This window comes from Vicugna pacos, chromosome 1 (assembly GCF_048564905.1).
Source record: "Vicugna pacos chromosome 1, VicPac4, whole genome shotgun sequence".
In the NCBI taxonomy this organism is placed as follows: Eukaryota; Metazoa; Chordata; class Mammalia; order Artiodactyla; family Camelidae; genus Vicugna; species Vicugna pacos.
The window spans coordinates 74,810,668-74,828,386 of record NC_132987.1 but is presented as its reverse complement, the minus strand read 5'-3'; the positions used below and the strand labels follow the sequence as shown (position 1 = coordinate 74,828,386).

General features: G+C 41.0%; 1 protein-coding gene across 3 annotated transcripts in view; it reads left to right on the top strand.

Annotated features, from left to right (window-relative positions):
* The window catches only part of CD96 (CD96 molecule), a 268,719-nt gene that overhangs the window by 83,237 nt on the left and 167,763 nt on the right, over nucleotides 1–17,719 (top strand). For all 3 annotated transcript variants that reach the window (XM_072965463.1, XM_072965454.1, XM_072965456.1), the window contains exon 3: nucleotides 17,250–17,432. The gene's annotated coding sequence lies outside the window, so the exon portion shown is untranslated. The remainder of the gene's footprint in view (nucleotides 1–17,249; nucleotides 17,433–17,719) is intronic.

Here is a 17,719-nt window from a genome sequence, read left to right as displayed (position 1 = left end):
CATTTCCCTAATGGCTAATGATGTGAGCATTTTTCGTGTGTTTTTGGGGGGGGGGCGGGGGGAGATGGAGGCATTTGTATATCTTCTTTGGAGACAGATCTATTCAGATCACTTGAGCATTTCTAAATTGAGTTGTCATATTATTATTACATCATAGAAGTTCTTATATATTCTGGATACAGGTTCCTTACCAGATATATGATTTGCAAATATTTTCTCCCATTATTTGGATTGTCTTTTAATTTTTATGATAGTATCTTTTGAAGCATAAAGGTTTTTAATTTTGATAGAGTCCAATTTGTCTATTTTTCCTTCTGTCACTTGTACTTCTGGTGTCATATCTAAGAATCTGTTACCAGAGATCACAAAGATTTACCCCTGTTTTCTTTTCAGAGTTTTATCGTTTCAGCTTTTACCTTTGCATCTTTGATCTATTTTGAGTCAACTTTTGTATATTGTGTGAGATAGGAGTCTGACTTCATTCTTCTGCATGCGGCTATCAGTTGTTCTAACACCGTTTGTTGAGAGGCTATTCTTTCCCCATTGAATGGTGTTGGTATTGCATTTAAACTATAAATCAATTTGAGTCTAAGTAATATTAATTCTTCTAATGCATTAACATGAGATTTCCATTCATTGAGACGTTAAAATTTTCTTTCAATGATGTTTTGTAAAGATTTTCAGTGTATAAATCTTATACTTACTTAATTTAGTCCTAAGTATTGTATTCTTTTTGATGCTATTGTAATTGGAATTATTTTCTTAATTTCAATTTCTGATTGTTTATTGCTAGCAAATAGAATTGATTTTTGTATATTGGCCTTATATCCTATAATGTTGCTGAACTCATTGATTAGTTCTAATAGGCTTTTTTCTCTTTTTTTTGGTAGATTCTTTAGAATTTGCTGAATAGAAGATCATGCCATCAAGGAATAGTGATAGTTTTACTTCTTTTCTTTCTTGATTCTTTTTTTCTTTTCTTTCCTCTCTTTTATTTCCCCCAAATGACTTCCTAATAACCCCTAGTACAGTGTTGAATAGAAGTGACAAGAGTGACCTCCTTTTCTTGTTCCTGTCTCAGGAGGTAAAGCTTTCAGTCGTTCTCCATTAAACATGACATCAGCTGTGGGTTTTTGCAGAGGCCCTTTGTTAGACTGAGGAAGTTTCCTTCTATGTCTGGTGGTGGTGGTGGTGTTAATCATGAAGTGGTGTTGAATTTTGTCAGCTCATACATTGCTAGTGGGAATGTTAAATGATGCACCTCTTTGGAAAACAGCCTGGCAGTTCCTTAAAAATGTTACACACAGATTTACCATCTGACCCAGAAATTCCACTCTTGAGTATATACTCAAAGCAATTGAAGACATATGTCCACACAAAAACTTGTAAACAAATGTTCATAGCAACCTTATTCATAGTCTTCAAAAGTGAGAATAATCCTAATGTCCATCAACTGATAAATGGATTCACAAAATATGGCATATCCATCCAGTGGAATAGTATTCATATTATTCAGTCATAAAAAGCAATGAAACTCTGATATATGCTACAACATGGATGAATCTTGGTAAGATTATGCTAACTGAAGGAAACAAGACACCAAACACCACATATTACATGATCTTATATGTATATATGGGCATATGTAAAGAGGGACAGAAGGTAGGTTAACGGTTGCCAGGGTCTGGAGGGATAGGGACTGGAGGGTGACTCTGAAGGGCTGTGGGGTTTCTTTTTAGGGTCATGAAAATGTTCTGGAGTTAAATGGTGGTGATGGTTGCAAGACTTTGTGAATATAGTAAAAATCACTGAGTTGTACACTTTAAAAGGGTTGATTTTTATGGTATGTGAATTATATTAAAACAAATTCTACTCACTCTTTAAGCTTTATTGATTATCCTCAGCATCTACCTCAATCTGACGTGTTCAGTTCTTCCTTTGAAATTTTATCTTTTAGGCAGAACTCTTTTATAGCAACTCCTGTGGCTTTGTCATACAAGTGTTTGTGTTGCTTTTAAAGGTGTATATTGAAATGGATATCACCTAGAGAGGCTGGTTGGCTATCCACACAGGAACTATATGGGTAGTGTTATGGTGGAGAACTTGTGTGATCCAATCAGTGATTCCAGCTTCACTGGAAATTCTGTCTTGTCAGTGTTCCAGAGTCAACCAAACCTGCACAATTCCTAAATCCACAAGAGTATGAACATGAGCCCAGAATGCTGTTATGTTCACTGTGATTGAGATCAGCTGTCATAGTGGACTGGTCATCCCAGTGCATGATCTTCCTTGGGGTATATACAAACTGGGATAGCAAAAGTGAGAAATCTGCTTGGTGGGCACGTAACCAGAGGAATGCTGTGGTTCAAAAGCTTTACAAAAGGCACTCTACTCAAAAGCAGCTTCACAGCAGTGCTAAATCAGACCACAGAACTGAATAATGTTTATCTCTGTGGCTCTCTTTTATCCAAAGAATCACCTGATTCTTGTCCATCTTGCTTCAAGTCCATGAAACATTTGATCTATAAACTACCTTTTTACAGGCTTCTGATCATTCCTTATGTGCTGAGTTTATAGTTTAAATCCTAGAGAGCAGCCTTGGCAGTGGCCCCAGCCAGTGCTCAATTTTTTTCTCCATGAAACTAAAAGTTACATAAGGCAAAGATTGACTGACACATCTTGGTGTCTCTTACAGCAGCTAGCATAGACTTGCATGTTACGAGTATGGTTGAAATGAACTATAACTTGAGGTAATTTATTATCTTCAAACCCCATTGATTAGTGATTTTCTTTTCCTTCATAGTGTTAGGCATGACAGTAGCAGAAATTTAAAGTTCTATCAACGTGGCCAATATCAGGTTCCAAAATTATATAATTACATATATATTGAATAAATTTATTGAGGATAGTCTGCATTGTTTTATGTGAAGTTTCTCAAACATTGAGTCCTGAAGAATAGTTACTGCAAGTGCACTGCCTTCCATTTCAGAAGTCCTCCAACTCAGGTGTGGATCAGAATCGCCAGGAGGGCTTGCTAGCACAATGAGGCCCCAACCCAGAACCACTGATTCCGTGGGTCTGGGATGGGGACCGAGAATGTGAATTTCTAGCCAGCTCTTCTCAGATGATGCTGATGCAGCTAGCCTAGGACTAACTACACTTCGCGAACTGTTGCTCTGCTTGGTCTTCGGTGTTTGAGTTGGAGCCCCAAAGTGTGGTCTCTGGACCAGAGCAATGGCAGTGCCTGGGAGCTTTTTAGAAATCAAAGATCTCAGACCCCACCCGACTCCAGTGCAGAATCTGCACTATAACAAGATCCTTCAGGTGACTAGTATGCTGTCATCAAAATTAGAGAAACACCTGACTTAGAGCACTGCAAAAGGTCACTTGCTGAACAGGCTGGCGAGGTGTTACGTGAAAGATGTTCTAGTGAAAAGTAACAGGGTACTCTGAGTGTGCTGGAATGGGCATCTCTGAAATAAGCTGAAAGAGCAGAGAAAACAAGGTGACTAAATCAGTCAGGGTCCCGGCGAGACACAGATGAGGGGAATTTCCTCAAAGAGGCAATTAAAGAAGCTTTTATGAAGACACTATTTGCAAAGATGTGGGCAGGATCAGGGTGACCGGGAATGGGTGGTGGAGCGTTCAGATGTTAATAACAGGGCAAAGCTGCTACCAGTCTTAGGCCTGAAGAGCAGGAGGAGAGCTAGAAGGGGTAGAGGACAGGTGACTATCCGCACCTCCTTTTCTTCTTGTCCTTTGGGGTCCTCAGTGTGCCTTCCAGTGGCTAAATCCACCTGGAAGGGGGAAGATAAGGAAGCCCAGTTGATACAACCCCAGAAATCAGCCTCCTGGGGGCCCAGAGGAGAGTCTAGAGTGTGGGGAGCTCTCCCTTGACTGCGTCATTTATTGTTCATGTATTAGTCAGAACAGGGCAGGCTGAAAGTTATACCCATATTTTTTTTTTATCCAAATGGAAGAAGTGTAATGGGGAAAATGTCAATTATCTTGACACAGAAAATCCAAATACTCTCTTTCCACCTGCAACCTGAGAAAAGTCGAATGAGTGCCTCCAGAAGAGAAAGCATATTGGGGAACATGTGGTGATAAATTAGTGAGCAGTGGGTCCACCTGCTGACTGAGTTTGTCTGCAGAGTTTATGTGTTCAGTTGAGGCCTTGCAGTGGAAGAGTAAATATGTAGCCAATCCTCTTAGTGACTCCCAGGCTGTGTGCAAAGACTCAGGGAGCTGGGTTGGGACAAGCATAATGAGTTCAGGCCAGAACTGCTGTGGGAACAAGAGTGAATGGGGAAATTGTTCTCTTGAGAAATTTTAAAATGTCTCAATGTGGATTCTCTCTCTTTTAACAGCTTTATCAAGATATTAATTGATTTACAAAGAATTGCACATATTTAATGTATACACTTTTTTGAGTTTGGATATATTCAAACACCCATGATATCATCACCACCATCAAGGTAACAGACATATTTGACGCCTCCCAAAGCTTCCTTGTCTCCCTTGTTGTTCTGTGTATGTGTGTGGTAAGAACACTTCACATTAGATCTACCCTCTTAACCAATTTTGAAGTGCACAATACCACATTATTATCTATTGATACTGTGTTGTACAGCAAATCTCTAGAACTCGTTCATTTCGCATAACTGAGACTTTATACCCATTAAATGACAATTCCCCATTTCCTCCACTCCCAGCCCCTGGCAACCACTATTGTATTCTGTTTCTATGAGTTTCACTATTTTAGTTATCTCATATACATGGAATCATGAAGTATTTGTCCTTCTGTAACTAGCTTATTTCACTTAACAAAAAGTCTTCCAAGTTCATTCATATTGTCACAAATGGCAAGATTTCCTTCTTTTTTTTTAGGCTTAATAATATTTCATTATCATACAAACACACACACACACACACACACACACATACACATACCACATTTATTCATCTGTCGACAGACACTTGGGTTGTTTCTATATCTTGGCTATTGTAAATGAGTGCGCATTCTCTTTTGAAAGCTGATACTCCATGGGTTGTTTACCCTAGGTCAGACCTTTACAAAATGTATTAAGTGCATATAATAGGAGCCTATGGCTCCTATTAAAATGCAGATTTTTATTCAGTTGGTCTGGAGTGGGTCCTCAGATTCTGCATCTTTAAAAGCTCCCAGGTGCTGCTGATGCTAAGGCCTTAGGAACACACTTTAAGTAGCAAGGTCCTAAGGCACCCAAGATCAAGAGCAGTCTGATTCCACTGAAACTGGAATTTTTGTGTTTTTGGCCTTTGGGAAATGGGTGGTAAATTAGAGAGGCTCCATGGAAGGAGGAGAGGATGGCTCAGTGAGGCGATAAAACATCATGACTCTCTTGTAGCTCAAAACTCATGTCCTCCTTTGTCCACTATGACAAAGCTATAGAATTTGTTCTTTTTATTTTCATCTTCCCCTGTCTTAGTCCTTACCATTAATTTCATACTCCTTTGACATATTCATCCTGTCAACAAGCCCTTCAATCTTTAAGTGGACTTGGTTTCATCCTATTATAGATCTTGAAAAAGAAATCACAGTTCTTTTAGTGTTCCATACTTCCTTGGAATTGGCTTCTCATGTACATAAGTTTCAAACAAGACAGGGAAAGAAGTAAATTGGATCCTACTGTTTTGGATGATAAAGCATACTCCTTGAGCTGAAGGCATAATGGCGGTCTATAAAATGGCATTGCGTGACATTCCCGTGGACATAGAATCCTTGGGAATCAGTCATCACCATTGTCGGATGGCACAGGTCAAAAGTAAAAACTATGCCTAAAGGGCAAGTCAGAAACCTGCACTGCCCTCTGGAAGAGGTTTCAGATCCCTTGACTGTGAATCAGCCAGCGTTCACTCCCTGAACACCCGCTACCTGTGTTGCATTATGGCTAGATATTGTGAGAATACAGGAAAAACAAGGATCCCGGATCTAGATGATGATAATGCCAGAGGGAAGACAAAATCAGCATATGAAACCACAAACTGTGACCAGTCAGGGAGGACTTTTCCAGCTCAAGTTGGCTCTGTACCATATACCACAACTAAAAGGACATCCAGCACTGGTATACAGGTTCAGGCGTGAACCACTCCCCCTCAAAACTCATTCCATCTGCTCTGGGCTATTGGTCTTACAGACTTACTCTGTCCTTCCCTTGCTGTTAACTTGGTCATGCGTTGTCTCCCCAGTCCCAACCTTAGATCAGCCTGGGCTCCTTTCATCCCTTTTGGTTCTCTCTCTACTTATCCTGCCTCAGGCTAACTTGACTAATACCAGTTCTGATGACCAGCCCATCTTGTGGTCAGGGCTCCTAGACCCAGTGGGGAAACTAAGTAAAAGTGATATATGAGTTGTGTGTGAGGAAAAGAGTTTGTCAAGTAAAAAAGTTGGGGAAGGCATTTATGATGGTGGTAGGTGTGGTTTCTGAGCAGTGACAATGATAAGGAATATGGTACAAAGACATGTAATAGTATCAGGTAAGTGCCAGGGAATAGTGGGAAATATTGTTGAAAAGCCATTCACAGAGGACCATGATGTGATTTCCCCTTAGAGTGAAATAGTACCAGCTGCTCTTCCATGTGTTTTGAGGCCTTTGAGTACAGGTCAGCTTGCAGTAAAGCTCTGTGCAGGATGAACCTTTACTCTCACTGGCACCAGATTCTGCTCTGAAGCAGATGTGACCCTGTCCCTATGTCCTGAGGAGTCTCAAGAATGGGAAGTTCCTAATTATTGTGGAGCCAAAAATTTTCCCCAGGCAGCCTACAAGACACATTAGTCTTAAGGTGGCATTAATCATATTTGGGACAGACAAGCAGGCAAGAATCAAAAATTAAACAGCTTGGCAAATATTTTAGTAAATTATTAAATTTTGGTCATAGACCCTTACGTGCTTTTTGACCTTTGTTTGTTTTCTCTAAGCACTGCTAAGACCACCAGCGCTGTCAGGGAAAGTGATTAGTAGTCTAGCAATAAGATTCAAATTTAGAATGAATCACCAATAAAATGTCACATTGTCCAATACATGAGGAAAAATAAACCCGGAATATTTGGTTCATATGGAAACAAAAAATCCAGAGAGAAATCCATGCAGTGAGCCGTGGAGCGTTGACACATGAGCTGGTGCTCTGCACCCGTCATTCCGAGAACTCCCAGGTTGATCCTGTACATAGTTCAGCAGAAGCTACATCTGTTCTCTTTCACTAAGATGTGACTGGGCTCTGGCTTGATCAGCTGTCTCCAGATTTTAAGGCCCTTTTGTCCTTTCCCTATATAAATAGCAAGGCGAGGCCTTTTGACTTCACTTTGGAACTGTATCAAAACCCAACAGGTGTCGGCCTCTGCTGACCTCTGGGGCCCTTTCCCCTTTCAGGGAGGGGACTGTCTACTCTTCCCAAAAGGGGTAGCCCCACAACTTGACACCACAGGACGACAGCTGGTCTCCTCTCCCGGCGCATACCAGCCAGGAGGAGAGCTCAGAAGCGACAGCCGAGGGTACGTGGCATCAGCCGCTCCTCTCATAAACGACCCAGTGGGGTGGGGAAGGAAAAACAGAACTGCAGAGAATCTTGTGTTTCCTATGCATGCAGTTAACAGATTTGGGAATTCAGATTGCCATCAGAAAAACTCAGTTACTTAGAGGTAAAGGTAATGTCTTCAGAACATAGTAAATTAGGGTGTCAAAGTTGTTCAAAATGCTTCTTATCGGGAGAGATTTAAGATGGTGATGCTGCATGGCTTTTTTATGGGAAGGGTCTGTGAGGTATTGGCCCCCAGGTTAGCGTTGCCCCATTATGCAGATAAAAATAGAGGGTGCCCAGTTAAATTTTAATTTCAGGTGAACAACAAAAAAAAACTGTATAAATATATTTCAGACAATATTTGGGACATACTTATACTAGAAGGTTATTTGTTGTGTAGCCTAAGTGCAAATTTGATTGGGTGTTTTGTATTTTTTTCCTGATCATTTGACTCCAAACCCAACAATTTATTTCTCTTTCTGATTCCCAATTAGTCTCCTGCTGAGATCAATAGTGGCATTCCCACTTTATCCCAAGCTTCTGAGAGAAACAGGGGACCTCAGCTTCAGGGCCTTCATTGCAGCACTGGGCCCGAACCCCTGTATAATACTGCTTCCTTCTCTCTGCTTATTCCAATTTTAATTCAGGTTTAATCTGTCTTTTGTTTTAGAATACCTTATAAATAACTGTTTTGTCAGAAAAGCTGTGACAAGTATAGTAAGTGAAATTTAATTTAGTTTGACTAACGTTTGTCCCACACTGAGTCAGGTGTGATCTGGGAGGAGAGGGGCCAGTGAAGTGATCTGTCCACAATGGCCTGCTTATTCCGCTTCTGATGGACTATGGAACTGCGTTCAGTATAAAAAAAGAATAGATCAATGTGGCCTAGAATTCAGCACAGTGAAACAGATAGATACTCAGTGCTCACCATGTATCGTCTACGGGGTTGGATGCTGAAGATGTAGAAATGCCCCGCAGTGCTGACTCTTTTGTAGGAGATACATGATGGGGGGAAATGAGCTTTATTTGGTAGCATCAAGGAAGGCTTCACCTAAGAGGTGGCAGAAACAGCGAGTCTCCCTCTTAGGGAAAGTATGTCAAGGACCAGGGATCTGGGGAAGTAAAGGAGGTAGCCTATTATAATGGGATTTCCTAGCCTTTCTAGTCATCCTCTGTGCACTTGTAGAATTGTTTGCTTCATTCTTTAGGAAATACTGTTGTTATTTTCTGCATGTTAATAGCATTTATTGGTAAATTTGAGAAAGTTAACATAGTGCTGTTACTATGGAGCAAGGAACCCAGACATACTTTTTCAGAGCTTTATGAACCTCTGAAATTATATATATATATATATACACACACACACACATTATATATATATATATTTTTTTTTTTAGTATGTACAGATAATGTGAATTTTTCTAGGAAAGAGGGGTTTATCATTTTTTTTTAATTCTTGAAGTATTCTGTGATCTCCTAAAAGTTAAAAACATCTGTCACAGAGAAATCAGAATGTTCATCCAAAATAACATAGCTCATAAGCAATAACTATATGTTGAGAGTCAACTTCCTATAGAGCTATTATTACAAGCTTTGGAGAGCAAAACAAGAGGAACTATGCTTGTGCAAAAACAGTCTCAGGCTTTGGAGGGAAAACATAAGAACGTGTGAGAGAAGTAGTGTATCTATTGTGGAATCATACTACAGAAGGGGCCCTTGACAGAGTGTCTGTTCTGTTAGAGATGATCTCCCACTCACCAAGGGATCTTCCAGGTAGATTTCACAGCTGTCTCAACACTTCCTGCATTTAGTATATTCATACTTATAAACATTGCCTCCTGAAACCAAGGCTTAACAAAATTCAGAGTAAGCCCCCTAAATATACTCAAATCCGCACTTTCTCCTACTTTTTATTCTCTTAAATTTTCTTCATAATCTGTTTCTAAGAGGAAAATGTCTATTGAGTGACTGTTTTGACAACCCTATGAGGCATATTTTTTAATTCCCATTTTACAAATGAAGATATTGAGACTCAACAAAGTTAAGTTACACTTACCTGTGGCAGGAAGGCTAAAAAGAATGACTGAGGTATTGTCAAAAGAGGACGGACAGACACTACTATATATGAAATAGATAAACAGCAAGTTCATACTGTACAGCACAGGGAACTATATTCAATATCTTGTAGTAACTTATGGTGAAGAAGAATATGAAAACGAATGTATGTATGTATATGTATGACTGAAGCATTATGCTGTACACCAGAAATTGATACAACATTGTAAACTGACTATACTTCAATAAAAAAAAGGAAAAGAAAAAAAAAAGGATGGAAGCAGGCGAGTGCACAGTGAGGGAGGGATCCAGGCTGGACAGAGAGGTTGAGGAGAATCGTGTTGTATCTGATGATGCCATTTACCTGCTCCCTGGATTCGCAGGTCTCCTAACAAGCCCACCATTACCCAATGATACACTTACTGGAAATTGTTGGTTTCAGTACTTTTTATTTTATAAAAAAAAATAAGATACGTTACTGAAGGCAAATGTTACAATTAAACACAATATAAGTTTATGTATGATGCAGTAACAGAACATAATACCGTGGCATTTCCTGGGCTTCAGATATCTGACAAGATAATCGCTCTGTGGATCAAAGTGAGCCAAAGAGGTAGTGATATGGTTGAGTAACGTAGTTAAGATTAAATCAAAACTAGCAAAAAAAAAAAAAAAACTTGAAACCAAGCTTTTATCCAGTAGATATTGAAATTTGTTAGTTGATTCAGGCCTAACATTGGACTCTTGTGCAGAGGCCACAGTTGCTCGCTGATTTCCAGGTACTGCTCTACATTTCATAGCCTCCCTTGAAGTTAAATCGGGGCCACATGCCAGGCATACGTCATGTGTTGCTTCCAGACTGAAGCATTTAAAAGCCATGCTGCCACCTCCACCCCTTTCATCTCCTACTCTCGTAAGTCTGGAGGCCAAATGTTCCAAAAGGAACAGCTATGAGATGGAGGAGGACCATCCAGTCCACACCGGGCTTTCCATGGGTGAGCAGTAAACATTCAGGGCTGTCCGGCCACTGGGATTTGAGGGCTTGGTCTGTCACAGTTGCCCTCACCGTGTGGTTACAGGCCAGCAGTATCAGCCTCCTCTGGAAGCTTGTTAGAAATGCAGCCTCTTTCCCAGTGATACTTACCAGAACCTACATTTTAACAAGGCCCCTGGATGATTAATACACATATTAATCTGAGAAGTTCTGTTATGAGCTACACTTGAAATTCTGGTCCTTTAGATACTAGTAGTGATATTCAGGTCTGAGAATTCCAAGCCTGATTTAACACCAAACTCAATAGCATAGAATTTTAAAAACATAGATGTGAGACCTACTGGATACCAGGAATCTCTATTAAAACTTCCTGGTGATTCGGATGATCAGCTAGGTTTAGAATTTTGTCAGCCCTAATTGATAATACAGATAAATACACCCCATCAGCTTAAATTTTGCTATTTCATAATGTTTGTGAGTCATACAAATCTTCAAACTTTAGAAAAGGCCCTGGTATGTATGTGTAGAGTTAATCGTCTTTGTCACTTGTTGTCTGATCTTGGGAAGCAGAGTGACTCTCCCCATCTCCTCCTTTCTAGCCACAGCTGAGCAGGAGAGGGTGCAGAGTGCGCGGCCTCCAGCGGCCACTGCCATCCCAGCGAATGGGCTTGCTTCAGCCCTTTCTGGGCACACACACCTCTGAGTTTCAAAAGACCCTGAAGCTGTCTTCATTTAGCAGCTTCTTTATCAGGATGAGGCAGCTCCATTTCCCTTTGTGTGCAGACACCACAGTACTGGCTCTTCCCTTCTTTATTTCTGCCTTTCTTTCTCACAAGGTCAAAACTGCTCTAAAAACAATTGTATTGTAATTCAGCAAGCTCATACCAAAGACCAGGAAGGAGCGAGCCTGGCTGCTTCATGAAACAGCCAGTTAAAAGTCCCCGGTTTTAAGTTTCTCTTTGGGATGGTTGTTATTTTGCATACCGTTTCTAAAAACTCCCTGTCCCCTTGAACTAGATCGGCAGCTTCAGCTCCCTCCACTCTGCTCTGGGCCCCGAGCCTTCTGTCTGAATGCTCTTCATGGCATGTGACACAACAGGAAGGTCTTCCAATGTGGTTTCTCATAGTCGTTTTCTCATGACAACACCAATGGTAAATTTAAAAGAAAAAAAATCCTCTCTTAATAACATGGTTCATCAAAGATGATCATCCAAGATGATCATCTAACTGAGCATTTGTCTGATTGCATGGAGGCTTCTACCAGGTTTGGGACAATAGTTCCAACAAGAGCATAAGCTACAGAAGCTAATGAAGATAGGACATTTATTTCAAGGACACAGGGACATGGAACGTGGCTGGAGAGGAGGATGAAGCTGAAGTCACCAGGCTCCTTAGGAGCTTTGGACTCAAGGGGAGGGGAAGGAGGAATAAAGGAGCAGGTATGAGAGGCGGCAAGGAACGGATCCTCAGGAGGAAAAGAGAATGAGGGAGCAGTGTTGAGAGGGAGGATGTTGTTTTGCGTGGACTGAGGAGCAAATCCTTCTCAGGAAGCAAAACAAAACAAAACCCTGCAGTTTGTTTTTTGTACCCATAGAGTAGATACATGCAAAGCAAATCGTGCTGAAGATAATTAAAAATGTATTTCAATTCAGAAAACTGGCCGCTAATTGGTTAGTACCTGCGTGGGGTGTTGTTTTTGTTAACAAGTTTATATTTATTCCTCCTACACAGAATAATGATCATTTATTCCTCCTACACAGAATAATCAGACTGGTTGAACATGTGAAATAGTTAATGAAGGCAAAGTTGTGAGGTAATGTTGGATTTTTAAAAATGCCTCCATAAAGTGTAGTTCTCAACAACCACAGAAATTCTCTCTTTTGTGACTTTTGGATTTATCAGCTCAGAATCTTCTCTGACCTGGTGTCACCCTAAACGGAGGCTGCCTTTGGCTTTCTTTTCTTCTCTTTCTTTAAACTGCTTTCTCTCATTCTTCTTTTGACCTCCAGTCTGTACTTCCCCTTCGCATCATCTGCTCCTCCCAGGAGGCAACATTTCTTGCCTTCTTTGAACGTGTTTTAAACGGCTAATCCAGAGCCGCCACCTAGTGCTTCTCAGTGAGGCCTTAGAAGGACATCGTAGTTTTACAAGAGAAAATGGGCGTCTGGACTCCCTCCAGGAGCAGCGTTGAATTCCACGGGGCTCATTGTGGAGTAGACGGTGAGTCCTGTGAGCTTCAAAGGCAGATACAGAACAGTTCCTCTTCCTACAGAGAGAGGAACCTGGGTGAGAAGCTCCAAAATAGGACTCCTCAGAGCCTGGAAGCTGCCCTTATGAAAGACAGAGTGATTGAGACCCCAGAGAGCTTGCTTCTCAGAATGAAGGCCGAGCAGACCTTTGTAAGAAAGGCAGCGAGTTAACCAGGTGATAGATGGGAGACGAAAATGCATCTCTGACCACCCGTGTGGCATTAGCTAAAATGGGTCACAGGAGTCTTTGATTTCCAGTTCTGGGAAAAGAAAGAGGAAAGGAACGAAGAAGGGTGGAGAGGGACATAAATAAAATGAACAGATATGACAAACCTAATCTGTGCAGAAAAGAGTTACTAGTGTTAGCAGTCCTGAGATTGCTGTCCCAGGAAAGGCCTGCTTATGGGATTGCTCCTGGGCTGTCTAGGAATTTAGATTTTGGAAGATTCCCATAATTTCCTGAAAAGAAAGCCACACTGGGCCTAACCTGTTTGTGAAAGTGGTGTGGCTTGTGTCGAGTGCCTGTGTGCCTTCTGGGAGTCTGGAATCTTGACATGCTTAGTAGAGAGCTCCCATGTGACCAGCCCCCGGTAAGAATCTTGGGCAGAGTCTCTAATGAGCTTCCCTGACAGACAGCATTTCGCATGTGTTGCCACAGCTTGTTGCTAAAGGGGTTGTCAACACTCCACTGGGAGGGGATCTTAGAAGCTTGTGCCTGGTTTTCTCTGGACCTCCTGTCCCCCTGCCCCATAGCTTTCCTCTTTTCTAATCTGGTTTTCTGTCCTTTTGCTGTAAGAAATCACAGGAGCAAGCACAGCTGTGTGCTGAGTCCGCTGAGTCCTAGCGACTCACTGAACCTGGCAGCGGTCGTGGGGGCCCATGACATGTCTTTCTGCCATCATTTAATACCTTCTGTTTTTAAACCTGTGTGCTGACTTTATAACTACCCAAGAGAAATTTTGATTCGTCTCTTCTGTACCCACTAATTCTGAGTTTGTTTGAAAAATGAGATCAAAATGAATAGTCTTTTGAAATGTTTGGAAGGTGAGACCAGTGGGGAATGTTAATGTTCCTTAGATTGTGCACAACACATTAAACAACTCACAACCGAAATGTTGGCCGAGTGGTGCTGGGTGAGAAGCAGGTCAGAGCAGAGCCAGAGATTTGAGTCTGAGGCTTGGCTCCACCACTTAGTTGCTCTGTGACTTTGTACAAGTTAATTTATCTGATCTCTAGTTTTTGAAAGGGAAAAGGGGATGGTAGTACTCATTTTGGGAATTAACTTGAGGTAATTTATGTAATACACCTGGCATAGTACCGGCACATTCTAAGTGCTGGAACTGTGGTATCCACTGTTGATATTGCTAATGAACAGTACGACAGAAACGACTCAGAGATGCTGTCAAGAGCATTTCTGGGGCAATCTGAGAAGCAGAAGCAACTGAACCTTGGAGGCGCCAGTCACATCTAGAGCAGCCCCAAGAGGTCTCATTTCAAGACCACTGTAGCCTGCCCAGGGGTGAACCTACAGCTCACAGACCTGCCCTGGACCAACGGCCAGTCTCCCCTAGGACCTCAGTCTCTTTGCAGCTACCTGCCGAGGAAAGCAGACTTTAGCAGTGACTTAAATCCTTCTGAACTTCAGCAGCACAATCTCGCAGGCAGTGTAGTTACTGATGTAGGCCACATCTCTGTTTCACCTCAAATGACCTTAGGAAAGTCACTTCTCTGAACCTTAATATGCCTCACAGTAAAATAGATTTATTAAAAGTATCTGTTGCGCCTTGTTCAACACTTGTGGAGAAAGAAAACTTCAGATAATGCTGGCAGAGTGCTTTGGAAATGGTAAAGTACTATAAAGAGACCCGCTCAGGGACTGCTCTAGGCTTTTTCTGGGGCGGCTTTTCATTGTGCGTGGTGGTTTGGGTATTTGGCAGGGGCAAGTGACAGGAGCCTGCAGCGTATTGACAAAAGAGATGTCCTGCCATGACGTTACTCTTAAAAATACGATTTGAATCCTGGGTGTTTATTAGATGCCACAAAACCTGACAAAAATCAGATCTCTCTCCACCTTGAACTGGAGTAACAGCCAATGAAACCGCTGCTTTTGTATTTAATTGCAATAACGGGTATCATCTCAATTTTTTTTTGTACAATGATGCAGCCCAGTTACTTGGGATTGATTTATTGCTTTGTTGTGAAAACTTGTTTTTCATTGATCTTTTTTCCCCCTCAGTGCTCTTCTTCACTAATTGATTGATTTGATTGTTAGAGCTTTGACTCCATCTCTGAAGATGGATTGGAATAATTATTGCAGCCTGCTGTTTAATCATCCTGTCACACAATTACTACTGCGATTGTGCTCTGCACCAGCACTTTATTAGCTGTAGTAATTGTAGTCAGGTTGAATAATTGAATAACACACTTGGAGGTGATAACTCGGTTGTTATCCAGGGGCACTTCTGTGGAACCTGCAGGCTCCTGGGCAAGTGAGAGTACCGGTACCCATTTCTCCTGTTTGGTGACCTTCTAAGAATTCCTTGAAGATTCTACCTTGCAGGCAACTACGTACATGAATGCCCAACGTGGAGGGCTGGAGTGGGGAATTGCATAGCTCGGGGTGCGCCAGCTGGTTAGGGGCCTGAGCCTTATGTTCCCTGAGTGCCACCAACCCAGAGCTTTGGGGTGTTACGTGAATGTGCACACAGAAAGAATACACTGTTCTCTGTTAACTGTGTCCCATGACACTTTGTGATGAACTTGTGAAGCTCCTTCCCCAAGATTCTTTCTCCTCTGAATTCAGAGTGAGCAAAGCAGGGTAATGTTCAAAAGTAAAATGCAGTGGTATAACAGTATGAGGTGAAGCATCCTGTTTTTTCTACCCTCACCTTGTTACTTTGAATTAGGTGAATTCTTCCTATGCCCCTGTGACCTTGCATTGAACTTGCCCGTCCTCAGGAAAAGAGACCAGGACAAAATCCAGATGCTGCTCTGGGTGGATCTAACTTTATTTCAAAACTCAGAAGACAGTGGCCCAGTCCTAATTCAACTGCACATGAACCACATACTAAATTATTCATTCAGTGTTTTGCTTCCCACGAAATGAAGACAGCTTACCTTGTTTGTAAAGACATTTGAGATTCTTTTATGTGTTGTTAAGTTGTATTTATAGTCTGCTGTAACATTGTTGCCTCAATCGGAAGAAAAATACTTTGGAGGCTAATTTTGATTTCTTCCTTTGTTTTCTGCTTTAATCGCACGGATAGAATTCACTAAATCATTTGAGGAGAAAACAGTTTTTAAAAAACATTTGCTGTTTAGTAACCTGGAGTTCTTTCCCCTCCATCTCCCTTTCCCCATCTCTCTGTCTCTTTCTCTCTCAAATACACACACGTATATGCGTGCGCCCACGCACACACACACACACACACAATTGACTTCATTACTTATTCCTATTTTTTTTTTATAGTTTAAGTCATTTATTTCTGAGATATTTTATTTTATTTATTTTATTTTTTTTTACATTTTTATTGATTCATAATCATTTTACAGTGTTGTGTCAAATTCCAGTGTTCAGCACAATTTTTCAGTCATTCATGGACATATACACACTCATTGTCACATTTTTTTCTCTGTGATTTATCATAACATTTTGTGTATATTTCCCTGTGCTATACAGTGTAATCTTGTTTATCTGTTCTACAATTTTGAAATCCCAGTCTATCCCTTCCCACCCTCTACCCCGCCCCCCCCGTAACCACAAGTCTGTATTCTCTGTCCATGAGTCTATTTCTGTCCTGTATTTATGCTTTGTTTTTGTTTGTTTGTTTGTTTTTGTTTTTTAGATTCCACATATGAGCGATCTCATATGATATTTTTCTTTCTCTTTCTGGCTTACTTCACTTAGAATGACATTCTCCAGGAGCATCCATGTTGCTGCAAATGGCATTTACCTATTCCTATTATTTCTCATATCAATATCTCTGATTTTGGAGCCTATAACTTGGACAAATGATAATCTACACACCACGAGGAAGTGATCTGTTCAGACTTGCTTTGATATTCCGAACGATACAGTTTCCCTCTTTGTTTTCGTTTATTTGATTTTTTTTGACATTGAGTTATAAGAAAAAATTAGAATATAAGAATCTTGTAAAATCCTCTAATGGCTTATGCTGAAGAGAAATTTACTTTGCAGATTTTTTTGGAATTAGAATTTCTTTTAGTGATTTTTGTTAAGCTTAAGAATATTTTCCCAGTCCAACTGCACCTCTGTCGAGGAAGGCGTATTGGCTGGAGAACAAATCACTAAATTTGCAACAAATGCCACACACAGAGACCTGGCAACAATCCCTAACATGACAGCAAGCGTTTCCTGTTTCTTTCAACAGAGCACATTGGCAAGTTAAGGAGAGACATCTACATCTGAAAGAAACCTAGTTTCCCAGTTTCTCCCGAGGCAACGTCAGGCACAGATAGATCTTGCTGCGACTTTGCAAGGTGGAAGAGAGAGGATGCAACCCTGTCTGACCGTGTCAGATAGAGAATCAGCAATAACAGCGAGCTTCTGTAAGGTGAGCTACCATCTCCTGACCTTCCGGAGCACTTCCACTGATCCTCAGAAAATACATCTGACTCAACTTGTTTCTAGCAAAGCATAGTGGATTCTTATGAGTTAAGTGGAAGGAAGCTAGGATCCTGTAGGGTTTTTTTCATCAGGTGTATAACTTTAGTAGAAGCTTAAGATCTAAGAATTCCTTGATCTGCTACAATATATTGTAAGTACTATGCATTTTGCCGACATACCTATACTTTGACTGGCTATTTAGTTTATATAGAATTTCCATTTGTATCACTCCAT